This window comes from Leptodactylus fuscus, chromosome 4 (assembly GCF_031893055.1).
Source record: "Leptodactylus fuscus isolate aLepFus1 chromosome 4, aLepFus1.hap2, whole genome shotgun sequence".
In the NCBI taxonomy this organism is placed as follows: Eukaryota; Metazoa; Chordata; class Amphibia; order Anura; family Leptodactylidae; genus Leptodactylus; species Leptodactylus fuscus.
This window is the reverse complement of record NC_134268.1, coordinates 101,942,239-101,956,599: the sequence shown is the minus strand read 5'-3', so window position 1 is coordinate 101,956,599 and position 14,361 is coordinate 101,942,239. Positions and strand designations below refer to the sequence as shown.

The window sequence follows — 14,361 nt, the reverse complement described above, 5'->3', positions numbered from 1 at the left end:
GTTGTAGTAGTTTTCTCATATTCCATTACTAATCTGCAGTAAAATCAGTTATAGAAATATAAGTACCGTATTTTCCGGACTATAAGCCGCACATAAAAACCTACGATTTCCTCAGAAATCGTAAGTGCGGCTTATAGTCCGGTGCGGCTTATATATGGATGGAAGCGGCGGCAAAGACTGCGTGCCGCTTCCATACATACATAAAAGGCACCGTAAGGGTGCATTCACACTACCGAACGCCGGCGTGTATCACAGCCGTACACGCCGGCGTTACAGCAGGGCTGCCGGACACTTCCTATTCATTTCTATGGGAGCCGGCATGCGAGCGCTCCCTATAGAAATGAATGGAAAAAAGCAATCCATTCATTTCTATGGGGAGCGCTCGCATGCCTGCTCCCATAGAAATGAATAGGAAGTGTCCGGCAGCCCTGCTGTCACGCTGAAACAGAACGTGAAACTTACCCAGCGGTGCAGGGCGGGCGGGCGGGCATTCAGGCCTCCTCTGCCTCCGATGTTCCGTCCTTCTCCTCCGGCGCTCGCTGATAATGGCCTGGGCGCATGCGCAATATCATAATGCTTCTACTGCGCATGTGCCCTGGCCATTATCAGCTTGCGAGCGCCGGAGGAGGACGGAACATCGGAGGAAGAGGAGGCCTGAATGCCCGCCCACCCTGCACCGCTCGGTAAGTTTCACATTCTGTTTCAGGCTTTTATTTTAAAACGGGGGGGGGGGGGGGGGGGTAGTTTAATCTAACGTTTACGGTTGGGCTCTATCAGCATGATTTTGCTGATAGAGCCCCTCCTCGCCTGCCGAGCGCTTCCAATAGAAGCGGCTGGCACGCGGGGGGTTAAGCGGCCGCTGGCAAAGTCTGCCTGCCGCCGCTTTCAATAAGATATAATGCGCACCGGACTGCGGCTTATAGTCCGGTGCGCCTTATATATGAACCGAGACGGACTATAAGGCGCTCATGGGCAATGCGGCTTATAGTCCAGTGCGCCTTATAGTCCGTAAAATACGGTAGTTGATAACTATTTATACAACAATCTCAACACAGAATGCACACTCTCAGGTAAATATGAGGGTCCAGGTCAGAAGAAAAAATTAAATTACCTGAGCCAAATGAAGCTAGGTTCACACTAGCATTGCCTCTCTGTTCTTCAGTTAGTGGAATCCATCGGGTATCCGTCCTTATAAAACTGAGACCAGCAGAAGAAAAAGTCCTCCATGTAGGACTTTTTCATTCGTGGATTTTCGGACAGACACCGTAATAGAGACTCTGACACAAATGTAAACCTTATATTTTTGGTCACCTCTACAACCATTTTAGTTGCCATCTGGAATCCTGCATGGGGACCAGCATGTAATGTCATTTTCTATAACCCTAATCTCTTAGACAATGTAGTTCTAACTTTAAAACAATCTTTATGTTTATTAAAAATGGCATTTCATTTCGGTGTTATTTGTATGTACTAATGTAATATTTTATTACAATGAGTGAATATAGCCATTTTAGCAGCCATTTTTCAATTTTCATGTGTGACTCCCACCTTCCAAAAGCCAAAACTTTTTTATTTTTCCATTCACAGATCCATGTGAGCACTGAATTTCTGTGGGGCAAATTGTATTTAGAAAATGTACCATTTAATATTAAATACAAATTACTGGTGAATTGTAAATAAATTATATAATCAGAATGGGGTAGAACTGGAGAAAAACTAAATTTATGCGACTTTCTTACGGACTACATTTTTTTGTTGTTCACTGTGCAACCAAAATGACATGTCAACTATATTCTATGGATTGGTGCCTGCTACTGACTTTGTTAAAATAACAAACAAACAAAAAACAAAAAAAAAGCTAAAAACACATACTGTATCACAAGGTTGTTTTTAAAGGGATTCAATAATTAAAACTGCATTTTTTTCTCACTAATACATAGGAATAGCCTTAAAAAAGGCTATTCTCCTACCTTTAGATATCTTCTCCGCGCCGCTGTTCCATAGATATCCCAGTATTTATCGGTATGCTAATGAGTTTTCTTGCAGAACTGGGGGCGGTCCCCAGCACTCAAACAGCACTAGGGGCATCCTAGTTCTGCAAAAAAATCTCCAGCGATGGCCTCTTCTTCCTCTGGAACGCCCTCTCCACAACGTGTTCTTTGGATGGCTTCTTCTGGCTTTAAATGGGACATAAGTGCAGTTGGTTCTGCCATGCCTGCGGCTATTTTCTTGTGGCTGCTTACACAGTACACACATTTAAGCGGCCGCAAGAAAATGGCCACAGGCATGCGCAGTCAGCTCTGCCCGATGGCAGAGCCAACTGCGCATGTATCCCATTTAAGGCCAGAAGAAGCCATCCGAAGAACACATCGTGCAGACGGCGTTCCAGAAGAAGAAGAGGCCGTTGCTGGAGAAATTATTCACAACAATGGGGGCGCCCCCAGTGCTGTTTGAGCGCTGGGGACTGCCCCCAGTGCTGTGAGTAAACTCATTTGCATACAGAAGAAAACCGAGATTTCTACGGAACGGCAGCGCAAAGAAGACATCTAAAGGTAGGAGAAGAATAGTCTTTCTTAAGGCTATTCCTCAGTATTAGCGATAAAAAATGCAGTTTTAATGATTGAATCCCTATAAATACTTAGGCCAAGGGTAAGTAACTTCAGCTACTGTGAAACTACAACTCTCATGCCCTGTTCACATTTACTTTTGTATTCTGTCCAGGGAGAGTCTGCATGGAGACGCCCCGGACGGAATACAAACGCAATTGTAAGCGCTGTGCTGTAAAAGCACACGGACCCCATAGACTATAATGGGGTCTGTGTGCTTGTCACGCACTGCCCGCATGAATCATTTGTGCAGGCAGTGTGCGGCAAGTGGACCTCGTGGACTATAATGGGGTCTGTGTGCTTTTACAGCACAGCACTTGCAATTGCGTTTGTATTCCGTCTGGGGCGTCTCCATGCGGACTCTCCCTGGACGGAATACAAAAGCAGATGTGAACAGGGCATTAGCCTGCACACTTACTTGGCTATTCTCAAAACTACCTTAGATGTGAATGGAGAATGCTGGGAGTTGTAGTTTCACAACTGTTGGAGTGTCAAAGGTTGCTGACTCACGTCATGAAATATTTAGATGCTTTCCCAGAGACCTAATCATGTGCCAGGAATATATACAAACAATTCATCCAACCAAAGATACTACATTACTGAGCTATTTTGATATGGCAGTCGTGTGAATGAGGCGATAGTCTCACTTTGGCTGAGCGATGTGCATTTGTTTTTAGCTTCTGTTTTTATTCTATTTGCAAGCTTTTGTTATGCCAGTGTACCGTCTTCCTTGTCTGTTTTTAGCCCTAATCTGCTTCTATTCTTGTGTACCTTTTTTCCTCTGTTCTTGATGCTTGTAGCTTCCGTGCTTTCTGCAATATTTTGGCTACCTGTTGCTGTGTGCTGTCTGCTACCTGTGTTATGTCCTGTCCTGATCCCTGTTAGACCAGGCTGCTGTATATTCTATTCCAGTCCTTTATTCCTGTCTGCAGCGCCGCACCTCCCATGAGGCGACCTGAAGCGACCGCTTCAGGCGGCGCTATGCCAGGGCCTCAGGGAGGGCGGCATTTTTGCTTACTTAAGCCAGTCCAGGACAAGCTGTCAAGCGGTGGTTTGGGGAGGCCATTGGAGCAGCGCTGCTCCAGCAGCCTCCCCTCACGCTCAGGCAGAGAGCAGGTCCTCTCCGTGCCTGCTCTCTGCCTGCGAACGGCGCCAAGCCCTTCCCCCTTCGCTTCGCCACGCCCCCTTAGCTCCGCCACACCCCCTCTGCTCCGCCCCCTCCTCCTGTGGGGGGGGGCGGCTTTCTGTAGTTCGCCTCGGGCGGCAAAAGGGGTAGGTTCACCCCTGATTTTAATCTATACATTTATGTGTCCTAATTTTAGTCTATGTATACATTATCCTGTTTCTGTTTCCTGCCTGGTCAGTTGTAACCAAACTGGGACCATCTCAGGAGGTGGTGGTGGCAGCCTGGCAAAAGCTCTGCATCAAAGACCAGTTCCATAAATGGAGGTTAAAGGGTAAAGACTGTTGAATCTGCTGGGATAACACTTTTAGAGGGCCCAAGCCAAACCAGTTTGGTAGTCAAACTTCTCCTGGATGGCCTCAAGAAGTTGCTCTTGGATTTTTAGATACCATTCTTTATTCATGGTCAAGGACAGTCTGATATTGTGCAGGAAGTAAAATTTCTCTGATTAACACCCCCCCCCCCCCCCGATTGTTTGGGGCATCTGGAAGAATGATATGTTGATGGATTGTTGTACATGAACTTTCCATTATTAAGGGGGCGTTCAAACTACCGTCGGTATCCGACAGGTAGTGTCTGCTCCTAGTGTCCACTCAAAATCTGGCACGGACATTAGGAGCGGACACTAGCTGTGTCCGTGACACCTGTCATTTATTTCAACGGGCATCGGGTGCGTTCTTTTGCACTCCATGCATGCAGGGTTCTTCTGTCCGCTTGAGAAGTCGGACATCTTCACTTGCGGACAGGAAAGGACGGGCACGGAGTGCAAATGAACGCACCTGATGCCCATTGAAATGAATGACAGGTGTCACGGACACAGCTAGTGTCCGCTCCTAATGTCCGTGCCAGATTTTGAGCAGACACTAGGAGCGGACACTACCTGTCGCACACCGACGGTAGTGTGAACGCTCCCTAACCTGCTATCTGGACACTGCCCACACATATATTTTGATAATAAACTCTTCTAACCTAGCCTTTCCCATCCCTCTTCTACAACCTACCCCTACACATTTACCCCACACCCAATGTCCTTTTATTGACTATGGACACCCACTGTCGGTTATTATTAAAATTATTCTATAAAAACATACTGGAAAAAAAGGACATTCCAGCAACTCAGGGGTTCTACTTTACATTGGAGTATTATATTTGAAATTGCACGGAAAATAAGAAGTGAAATTACTTGAATCCAGCATGTTATGTTTCAAACATAGAATGGATAAATCTTGAGTTCCAAAAGAGCAGATCCAGGAAATGAAGCAGAAAGAACAAGGTGATGGTTGTTGTAACCCATAGGCACACGAAGATGTGCATGTATGTTCTGGTGCAGTTGACTAACTATGGCATCTGTTCTGAAACAGAGTAGACACATTAGCTCCTGGGTCTGTGGTGTTTCACACAGCTGGGACTCAGCAACATTGCCCCTTATCAGAGATTACTCTGATCATGGGTATTTAACCACTCAGATGCTATGGTCAAATGCGACCACGGCATTTAAAGGGATTCTACCATTAAACTACTTTTTTTTTCTAATTACCACGTCGGAATAGCCTTAAGAAAGGCTATTCGTCTCCTACCTTTAGACGTGGTCTCCGCAGCGCCGTTCCGTAGAAATACCGGTTTTAACCAGTATGCAAATGAGCTCTCCACAGCAATGAGGGCGGGCCCCAGCGATGAAACACTGATGAGCGCATCCCCATTGCTGCCCGAGAGCTCTTTCCTGCACCGCCTCCTTCTTCTGCAGCAACTCCGCCTCTTCTGGCTTCTCTTGCTCTTGTAGTTTTATACAGGAGCATAGAGAGGCCACCCCAAAATGGCCACCGGCCGGCTCCTGTATTGAACTGCAAGAGCGGCTACCCAAAAACGGCCGCCGCCGGCCATTTTTGGGTAGCCGCTCTTGCAGTTCAATACAGGAGCCGGCCGGCGGCCATTTTTGGGTAGCCGCTCTTGCAGTTCAATACAGGAACTGGCCGGCGGCCATTTTGGGGTGGCCTCTCTATGCTCCTGTATCGAACTGCAAGAGAAGCCAGAAGAGGCGGAGTTGCTGCAGAAGAAGGAGGTGGCGCAGGAAAGAGCTCTGGGCAGCAATGGGGACGCGCTCATCGGTGTTTCAGCGCTGGGGCCCGCCCTCATTGCTGCGGAGAGCTCATTTGCATACCGGTTAAAACCGGTATTTCTACGGAACGGCGCGGCGGAGACCACGTCTAAATATAGGAGACGAATAGCCTTTCTTAAGGCTATTCCGACGTGTTCATTAAAAAAAAAGGTAGTTTAATGGTAGAATCCCTTCAAGTGGTTACTTTAACTTTCCCTATCATGTTCAATAACAGGGTGCCCCCCATGCAGCATGATTGCAGGAAGTGTCCCATTACCATTACAGCTGGGGGGCCTTCTGAAGGCTCCCAGACCTGCCATAGTAATATAATTATTGAAGTCTGCCTGCAGTAGGTTTCAATAGTTACACAGTGAATCTGCCATAGTACTGTATTGCAGTCTATGGAACAAACAATCAGAAGATCGCATGTTCAAGTCCCCTAGGGGGGGGGACAATTTTTTTTTTTTTAAAGTATAATAAATAAATAAATAAATAAAGTTTTTTAAAAATATAAAAATAAAAAATAAAAGTTAAAATCACCCACTTTTCCCTAGATCACATATAAATATAAATAAATAAAAGTAAACACAAACACGTTAGTTATGCATCCCTAAGTCCGAAAAAGCCCAAAATACAAAAACATTTGTCCCATATGGTAAATGCTGTTCCAGTAAAAAAAAAATAAAAAAATAGAATGGCTGAATTGGCATTTTCTTTGCCGCTTTGCCTCCCTAAAAAAATGGGAAAAAAAGTAATCAAAATATCATATATTGCCTAACACAGTATGAATAAAAACTACATATCCTTCAAAAAAGGAACCATGCATAGCTCCGCCCACTGAAATATAGTTACTGTATATACTCGAGTCTAAGCTGAATTTTTAAGCACAGTTTTTGTGCTGAAAAAGCCCCCCTCAGCTTATACTCGAGTCAAGAAATTAGTTGTTTTTTTTTTTTTTTTGGGGGGGGGGGGTGTCTATGACCAGCCGCAATAGTAATGTATAGATAAAATAGTGAAAAAAAAAGAAGCTTTAAAAACTATAATAAAAAAAATTAATTAAAGTTGTAAATTCCTCCTTTCCCTAGAATGCATACAAAAGTAGAAAATGATTGTGAAACACATACACATTAGGTATCCCTGTGTCTGAAAGTGCCCGGTCTATTGAATATAGGATCTTCAGTGCTCCTCTTTCATCAGGAAGGGGTTAATAGGAGCACTGCAGATACGCTATATTCAGCCAGGCTGAATTCCACATGGGGGAAAAAAAACCCAGTCCTCAAGCTCAGCGAAGGGGCAGACAGACAACCAAAACACCCCCTCCCCTTACCCAGCACTCAGCAACTACTGCACCCAAAAACCATTTTAATTTTTGAAATTTTCCAGTAGCTGCTACATTTCCCCCCTCGGTTTATACTCGAGTCAATAAGTTTTCCAAGTTTTTTGTGGTAAAATTAGGGGGGTCGGCTTATACTCGTGTCGGCTTATACTTGAGCATATACGGTAATACGTTTAAGGTGTCAGAATATGATGATTCAAAGAAAAAATGTTTCTTACAAATTTTGACTTTTTGTAAAGTTTTTAAAACATGGAAAAAAAACTATATAAGTTTGATATCCCCTTAATCATACCGATCCGGAGAACAAAGGTAATATGGCCGTAAAAACAAGACCCAGAAGAACATGGTGCTACTACATTTTTTTTCTTCAATTCGACCTTATTCAGATCTTTTTTTACCACTTCTCAGTACATTGTACAGAATAATACATGGTACCATTTTGAAGTACAACTCAACTTGTCATGCAAAAATCAAATCCTCATATGACTACGTTAACAGAAAAATGAGAAAGTTATGGTTTTTGGAATGCAAAGTTAAAAAATGTGATGTGCTATCAATCTCCTTTGATGGTTTATGTACTTGCATGTTAATCTTTTATACTTATTTCAAGACGGAAACGTTGCCAGATTGAAGAATGCAAACTGAGCATTTTCCTTTTGCATTCATTATCACTGACTTTAATGTTTAAAAAAAAAAAAAAAAAAAGACGGAAGCTTTCTTCTGTCTTGTTTCTTAATGTTTTAAACAGAAGATAAATTCCAATATGAAGTACTATGAATAGTGATTTTTGTTTCTTTCTTAAAGGGGTCGGTCCACTTTTAGACCAATATTGAGAAACAAATGTTATTGTTTGTACAATAAAAGGATATACAATTTTCCAATATACTTTCTGTATCAATTCTTCACTGTTTTCTAGATCTCTGCTTGCTGTCATTCATTCATGGTCAGAGGATAAAACTCTGACCATGGTCATGTGATTTACGGTCCATGGTCATGTGATGAGCACACAGGTGCACAGCTGATTACCAGGCAGCTGACTGATTACTGTGCTGTGACTATAACGAGCGACACCTGTGTGCTCATCACATGACCATGAACCGTAAATCACATGACCATGGTCTGAGTTTTATCCTCTAGAAGTAAATGAATGGATAACAGAAAGCCGAAATCTAGAAAACCGTGAGGAATTGATACAGAAAGTATATTGGAAAATTGTACAACTTTTTAATATACAAACTATAACATTTGTCTCTCAATATTGGTCTGAAACTGCACAACCCCTTTAAGTAGGGAAATTTTGGGACCTTGGTGTTTTTTTTAATACAGTATGCATTAAAACCGAATAGGTATTAAAAAACACCACCAAAAAAATGTATTCATGAATTTAATTTAGCTTTTTTTTACAATTACCCCAAACAAGTAACACAAAAAGCCAGCCACAGCATGCTCCTCCCATTCTAGTAAAAAAATGAACCCATATCTGTCAGCTTCACTGCTGATGATATACAGAATTCTGCATTTGTGTTACAAGAAGTTTGTCACTAACCTCAAGCTTGTTGTCTGAGTGTGTTAACTTAGAAATACTGTACACCTTTCCCTTTATAAAACAGGTAATTGTGTGTCTTTTAATTAGTTAGCTACTATATCGCTACTCTGTCAGGAAATGTTTGCTTTCATTGCTTAATATGAGATTACATAGATTATTGGTGGGTATAATATTGGCCACTATGTCTTGACTATTACAATAGGTAGCAGCCTACTGTAACCCTGTGGCAGTAAGGGAGCATTACACTGTGTGGAGACCAATGAAGACATACAACATTGTGTGTGGTCAATAAGGGGACATTATACGATGCGGGAACCAGTAAAGGGGCATTATACTTTATGGGACCACTAAGGAGCCATTATATTCAGGCAAGATATGGAGACTTCTTTCTGCTAGCTAAAAAAAATCTGCCTCCAAATCCTATTGAAAAATATGGGAGGCAAATTTCAGGCAAAATTTGGAGCTGATTTTGAGGCAGAATCTGCCTCAAAATCAGCTTCCAATTACTACATGTGAACCACCCCAAAAGGGCATTAGTCTTTGTAGGGGCACTAAGGGGATACTGAACTGAGTGGAGAACACTAGGGGGTCATTATACCATGTGGGGGTCCATTAGGGGGACATTATACAATGTCTTGCAGTCCTGTATATAATTTAGAAAGGTTGAAGTGTACCATTTCACTGGGTAAGCATGATGCACAGTTTAGTCCAAGTTTGTTGACCTGTAAATAAGAGCAGTACCTGTAAACAGAAGTTATTGCATGTAAAGAGAAGGCATGGACTAAAAATGTTGATGGGGTAACCTCAGAAATAACTTGCTTGAGACCCCAAAATACCTTAATCACTAAATACAAGAATTGGTCTATTATAACAGACTTGTTTACTACAGTTGCTAAAGTCCATATATCAGACATTCTGTGTTAATTAATATATCATTATATTTTCTTTTTTTTATATCAAGTCTCAAAATCCGTTATGTTGTATTTGGCTGGGGGTACTAGCAGAGGGATCCTAGTGATTATACATACATGCTTTTCATGGGATAATGCCTTTTATTTAAAATAATTTTATCATTTATAGTCAACCTGTCAGGTAGTTTATGCTGTCCTATCTGCATATTATTATATAAAATAGAAGAGAGGCAATGGTAAAATAAATCAAAACCGGTACAAGAACTAATTCATATTAGAAACCACTGATCACTTTAGATAAAGTTTCTTCAGCACAGCATGATATTCTGATGCACTTACCATATTAAAATAGATTGGCACTGGCATGGGATAAATAGATGATATACTCATAATTAATATATTGAGTAAAACAATGGCCAAAATCTTAGCAGTATAAGGTAATAAAAAGCAATAATGGTAAAATACTAGTAGTATGAGGTAATAATAATAATAAGGTAATGACGGTAAAATCCTAGTGGTATAAGGTAATAAGAGGCAATAATAGTAAAATCCTAGTAGTATAATGTAATAATAATAAGGCAATGAGGGTAAACTCCTGGTGGTATAAGGTAATAAGAGTAAAATCCTAGCAGTATAAGGTTAAAATCCTAGTGGTATAAGGTATAAGAGGTAATAAAAGTAAGATCCTAGTAGTATAAGGTAATAATAATAAGGTAATAAGGGGTAAAATCTTAGTAGTATAAGGTAACAGAGGTAAGTCTTTTTTCACATTAGCATCTTGACTTCTGTTCTTAAAGGAGAACATAGTACTAAATAATCTTTATAAGCCTCCAACATATTACACTGGGAATATTAAGTATGGAAGTCACAATCAAGTAAAATTGAAAAGTAAATAAAGCAAGTGACCAAACAATGAAACAAAAGCTGAACGCTTCCTTCCCACAAGAACTTACAATCTATATCGAATAAGAGAAGTGCACAATAGGTACAGGGCACTAGTTTTGTCAAGGTGAACAGCCCCATACCTTGGCTATAGGAAATATAAATAATGAAGCAGTTACCTTATCCATCCATAGTCTATGGACCTGATCCTATTAGAAACCAACAATAGGGAACTGAACCCCTAAAATGCTAATTGAAGACTGAGCGTTCAGCCAGAAATTCAATAATGTTTCATATAACTTAATGGAATTCTGCATGGCTGACCGACATCTCACATCAGCAATGAACTGAGGTGGAAAACTTCCCAAATCATGGCTGACGCTCTTCATAAATATTACCAAGGCAGTCATGAATTATGTACATCATGGCTCCAGCATCTCCGACCATCCTATTCATAGTCTGACATGAGAGGTACAAAGGGAAAACTAAAGATGAAACTTGTTTAGTACACGTGCGGACACGTGGAGAGAGAGCGAAGCTTAAAGATCTTCATTTCTGTTATAATATCCAAATCATAAATAGATGATCGCTTGGATACAGGCGGTATGAGGAGAAAATGATTTCTGTGTAACTTCTCTATGACAGTCATCGGTATGAGAAGGGGAGAATATGTCTAAGATATTCGTCACTTTTTTCCTTTAGAAAGCTTACAATGTAACACATGATATATGATAAGATGCTTTTATAAGAAGATAAATGTAATATAGAAACTAGTGACAATATCTCCACACAAAGTATGGCAGGGTCATCCTCTTCTGTCAGCCATGTCTTACTAGAGCTGGTCAAAGGACTCCATTATTACTTTAATAAGTAGATTCTGTAGTAGTCAATGAAATCTTAAATATTGGTCACTCAGCTTTTCCACAAACAGATGAAGCTAGGAAATGGCTGAAGAGAGCTTGTGGGAAATGAGGGCATCTTCAGTGGTCTTGATAGTGTTGTAAGGGCAGAGTCTGGCAATGGCTCTGTATCAGGAACCTTACCATGAAGAAAATGGTATGACGATATATTTGTTCCTACAGAGCGCTGGACTGTGCGGGATAAAATGGAGCAGGAGGCGAAATGGAGACTGTGGGGATTTCAGTCATGACATGGCGGTATACATGTTCCTACAGAGCGCTGGACTGTGCGGGATAAAATGGAGCAGGAGGCGAGATGGAGACTGTGGGGATTTCAGTCATGACATGGCGGTATACATGTTCCTACAGAGCGCTGGACTGTGCGGGATAAAATGGAGCAGCAGGCGAGATGGAGACTGTGGGGATTTCAGTCATGACATGGTGGTATACATGTACCTACAGAGCGTTGGACTGTGTGGGATAAAATGGAGCAGGAGGCGAGATGGAGACTGTGGGGATTTCAGTCATGACATGGTGGTATACATGTACCTACAGAGCGTTGGACTGTGTGGGATAAAATGGAGCAGGAGGCGAGATGGAGACTGTGGGGATTTCAGTCATGACATGGTGGTATACATGTTCCTACAGAGCGTTGGACTGTGTGGGATAAAATGGAGCAGCAGGCGAGATGGAGACTGTGGGGATTTCAGTCATGACACAGTGGTATACATGTTCCTACAGAGCGCTGGACTGTGCGGGATGAAATGGAGCAGGAGGCGAGATGGAGGCTGTGGGGAATTCAGTCATGACATGGTGGTATACATGTGCCTACAGAGCATTGGATAATGGGGGATTATATTCGGCATGGCACAGTTAGGTATATTATTTATTCTAGTACCATACTAGTTTATCTATCATGACTGAATATTTGTGACCATAAGAGACAATATTAGAAATTTTTCCAATTTTTTGTAGATTTTCCCTAGTAATTTATCTCAGTTAATGTGTGTGTTCCCAGAGAGTTAGGGCCAGTTGTCAGCCCCTCAGGGGCCAGCTGTTATTTATTACACTTTGTCCCTCATGATATCTCCATTTCTGTTGGCTGCTCACACTTTCCACCATACCTAAGTGGTTCCCTCCAATAAGAGAAAAACTCCCACACTATTAACAGAAACATTTTCTTATTGGCTGTGTGCTTGGGGGCGGGGTTTAAGCGCACCGCCCACACGATTTGCATAAAAGAGGCGGGCATGGATGATAATCACGTGACTTGACGTTGTCATCATGATGTCATTAAGCCCCGCCCCCCATCTGACATCACTGGATTTGAGTAAGCAACGCGAGACTTTTGTAGGTAAGCCCTATACTGGGCACAATAGGAGGGGTGGGGTAGGGTCATTTAGGGGCCCACATTGGAGTTCTATTGAACCCCCAAACTTGCTGAACCCCTAACTCTTACACTAAGACTGGAGCTAGTCACTAAAATGGAACCCTAAATTTCATACTGCCAAGGGGGCGTGGCTTTATTGGGCACTTAAGTGTATGCAGATTATAGGGTCCCTGACGTCACTTCCTAGCTATATACCCGGCCGCCATTTTCTGGCGGTGATACAGTTAGGGGGACGGCGCACCGGTGGCGGGAGAGGAGCGGACGCGGCTTCCTGGACAGCACGCCCACCCACACGGTGACTGGTGCCGGTCATATCTAGGGGAGGGGAGAATAGCGGTGGCGGCTGAGCCCGGCGGGAGGAAGCGGTGCTAGTAGGCGGACCCCCTGCTCGGAGCAGCTCCCTCTCCAGCTCTGCCGGGTAAGTGCAGCACGTGCGGCCATTGTGTGCGCGGCGCAGCGGCCGCTGAGACATTCTGCCCAATAACAGGAGAAGAAGCGGGCGCCGGAGCGCGGGGTTCTCTCAGCACTTCTGCCGCTGACTCCTCCCCTTGCACTGTGACGGGAGCGCCATGTTTCTCGGTGGCCACCGGGACTATTCCGCAGTCCCAGGCTCCCCTTGTACGCTGCCCCCTGGGGGCTGTGCCGAGTACGAGGGGAGGCAGGAGATTTACATACATGTCAGTGGGAGCTATCCCGCCTAGTGCTGCTGCAGGTGATAGGACGAGTTGTCAGCGTGTTGTATCATTGTATACTAGCGTGCATCTGTCTGCTGCTAGTACGGGCACAGAGCACTGTGGGCCTGCAGCCTAGGGATGCTTAGTGCCTGGCGGGGATGCTGGGGACAACTTCTTCTTTATAACAGGACTTACTACTGCTCTGACTGCCACAATATCCATTTTATTCCCTTCCACCCACATGACCATGGCAAAGTCTGCAGCTGCTCTCATAATCCCCTGTGTATGGAGATGTGTTTGTAGTGATCCTGGAGGAGGGGCGGGCACTGATGTGAATGTCACACTCCTCGCCCAGGAATGGCTGATAACAGAAAGCAATAGTTGTCTTTTCCTGCATAGCAAATGTAGATAAGATTGACTAGTGCATTGGATCCCAACCCTATTACCACAGGGAAATCCTTGACAAGTGTATCCATTACTGCTCCAGTATTATTTATCCTGTGTAGTGCTACAACTGTTGGTTACTGCTTGCAAAGGCACCTTCAAGCAGGCGACAAGTGTACAGGGGCCTAGCAAGCAGTAGGGGGGCCCACTCTACCATACTTTCCTTAGGCAACAAGTTCAGTACTCTTGGTTTCTAACACACAGGGTTAATGCCCACAGTGATGTCATGCGCACTCAAGCATCACCGCATATGAAGAAGTAATCATTTTGCCACATTGGGCCCAATAGTAACTGCCTGGTCTGCTATCCTGCTAGTAACACGGTGACAGGTCTTGTGGTTCTGTTTTGGGGAAGCTTTGACAAGGACTAGTGCATGGTCTATAGGCCAATCCTCC

At 43.3% G+C, this 14,361-nt stretch overlaps 1 protein-coding gene across 2 annotated transcripts in view; it reads left to right on the top strand.

The window, feature by feature from the left end:
- The first annotated feature begins 12,790 nt into the window (after positions 1 to 12,790).
- Positions 12,791 to 14,361, top strand: part of ADNP2 (ADNP homeobox 2) — a 28,119-nt gene continuing 26,548 nt past the window's right edge. The window contains exon 1 of one of the 2 annotated variants that reach the window (XM_075270911.1): positions 12,791 to 12,812. The gene's annotated coding sequence lies outside the window, so the exon portion shown is untranslated. Of the gene's footprint in view, positions 12,813 to 13,148; positions 13,267 to 14,361 lie in introns of those variants that run through there. The other variant, XM_075270910.1, reaches the window with a different exon arrangement.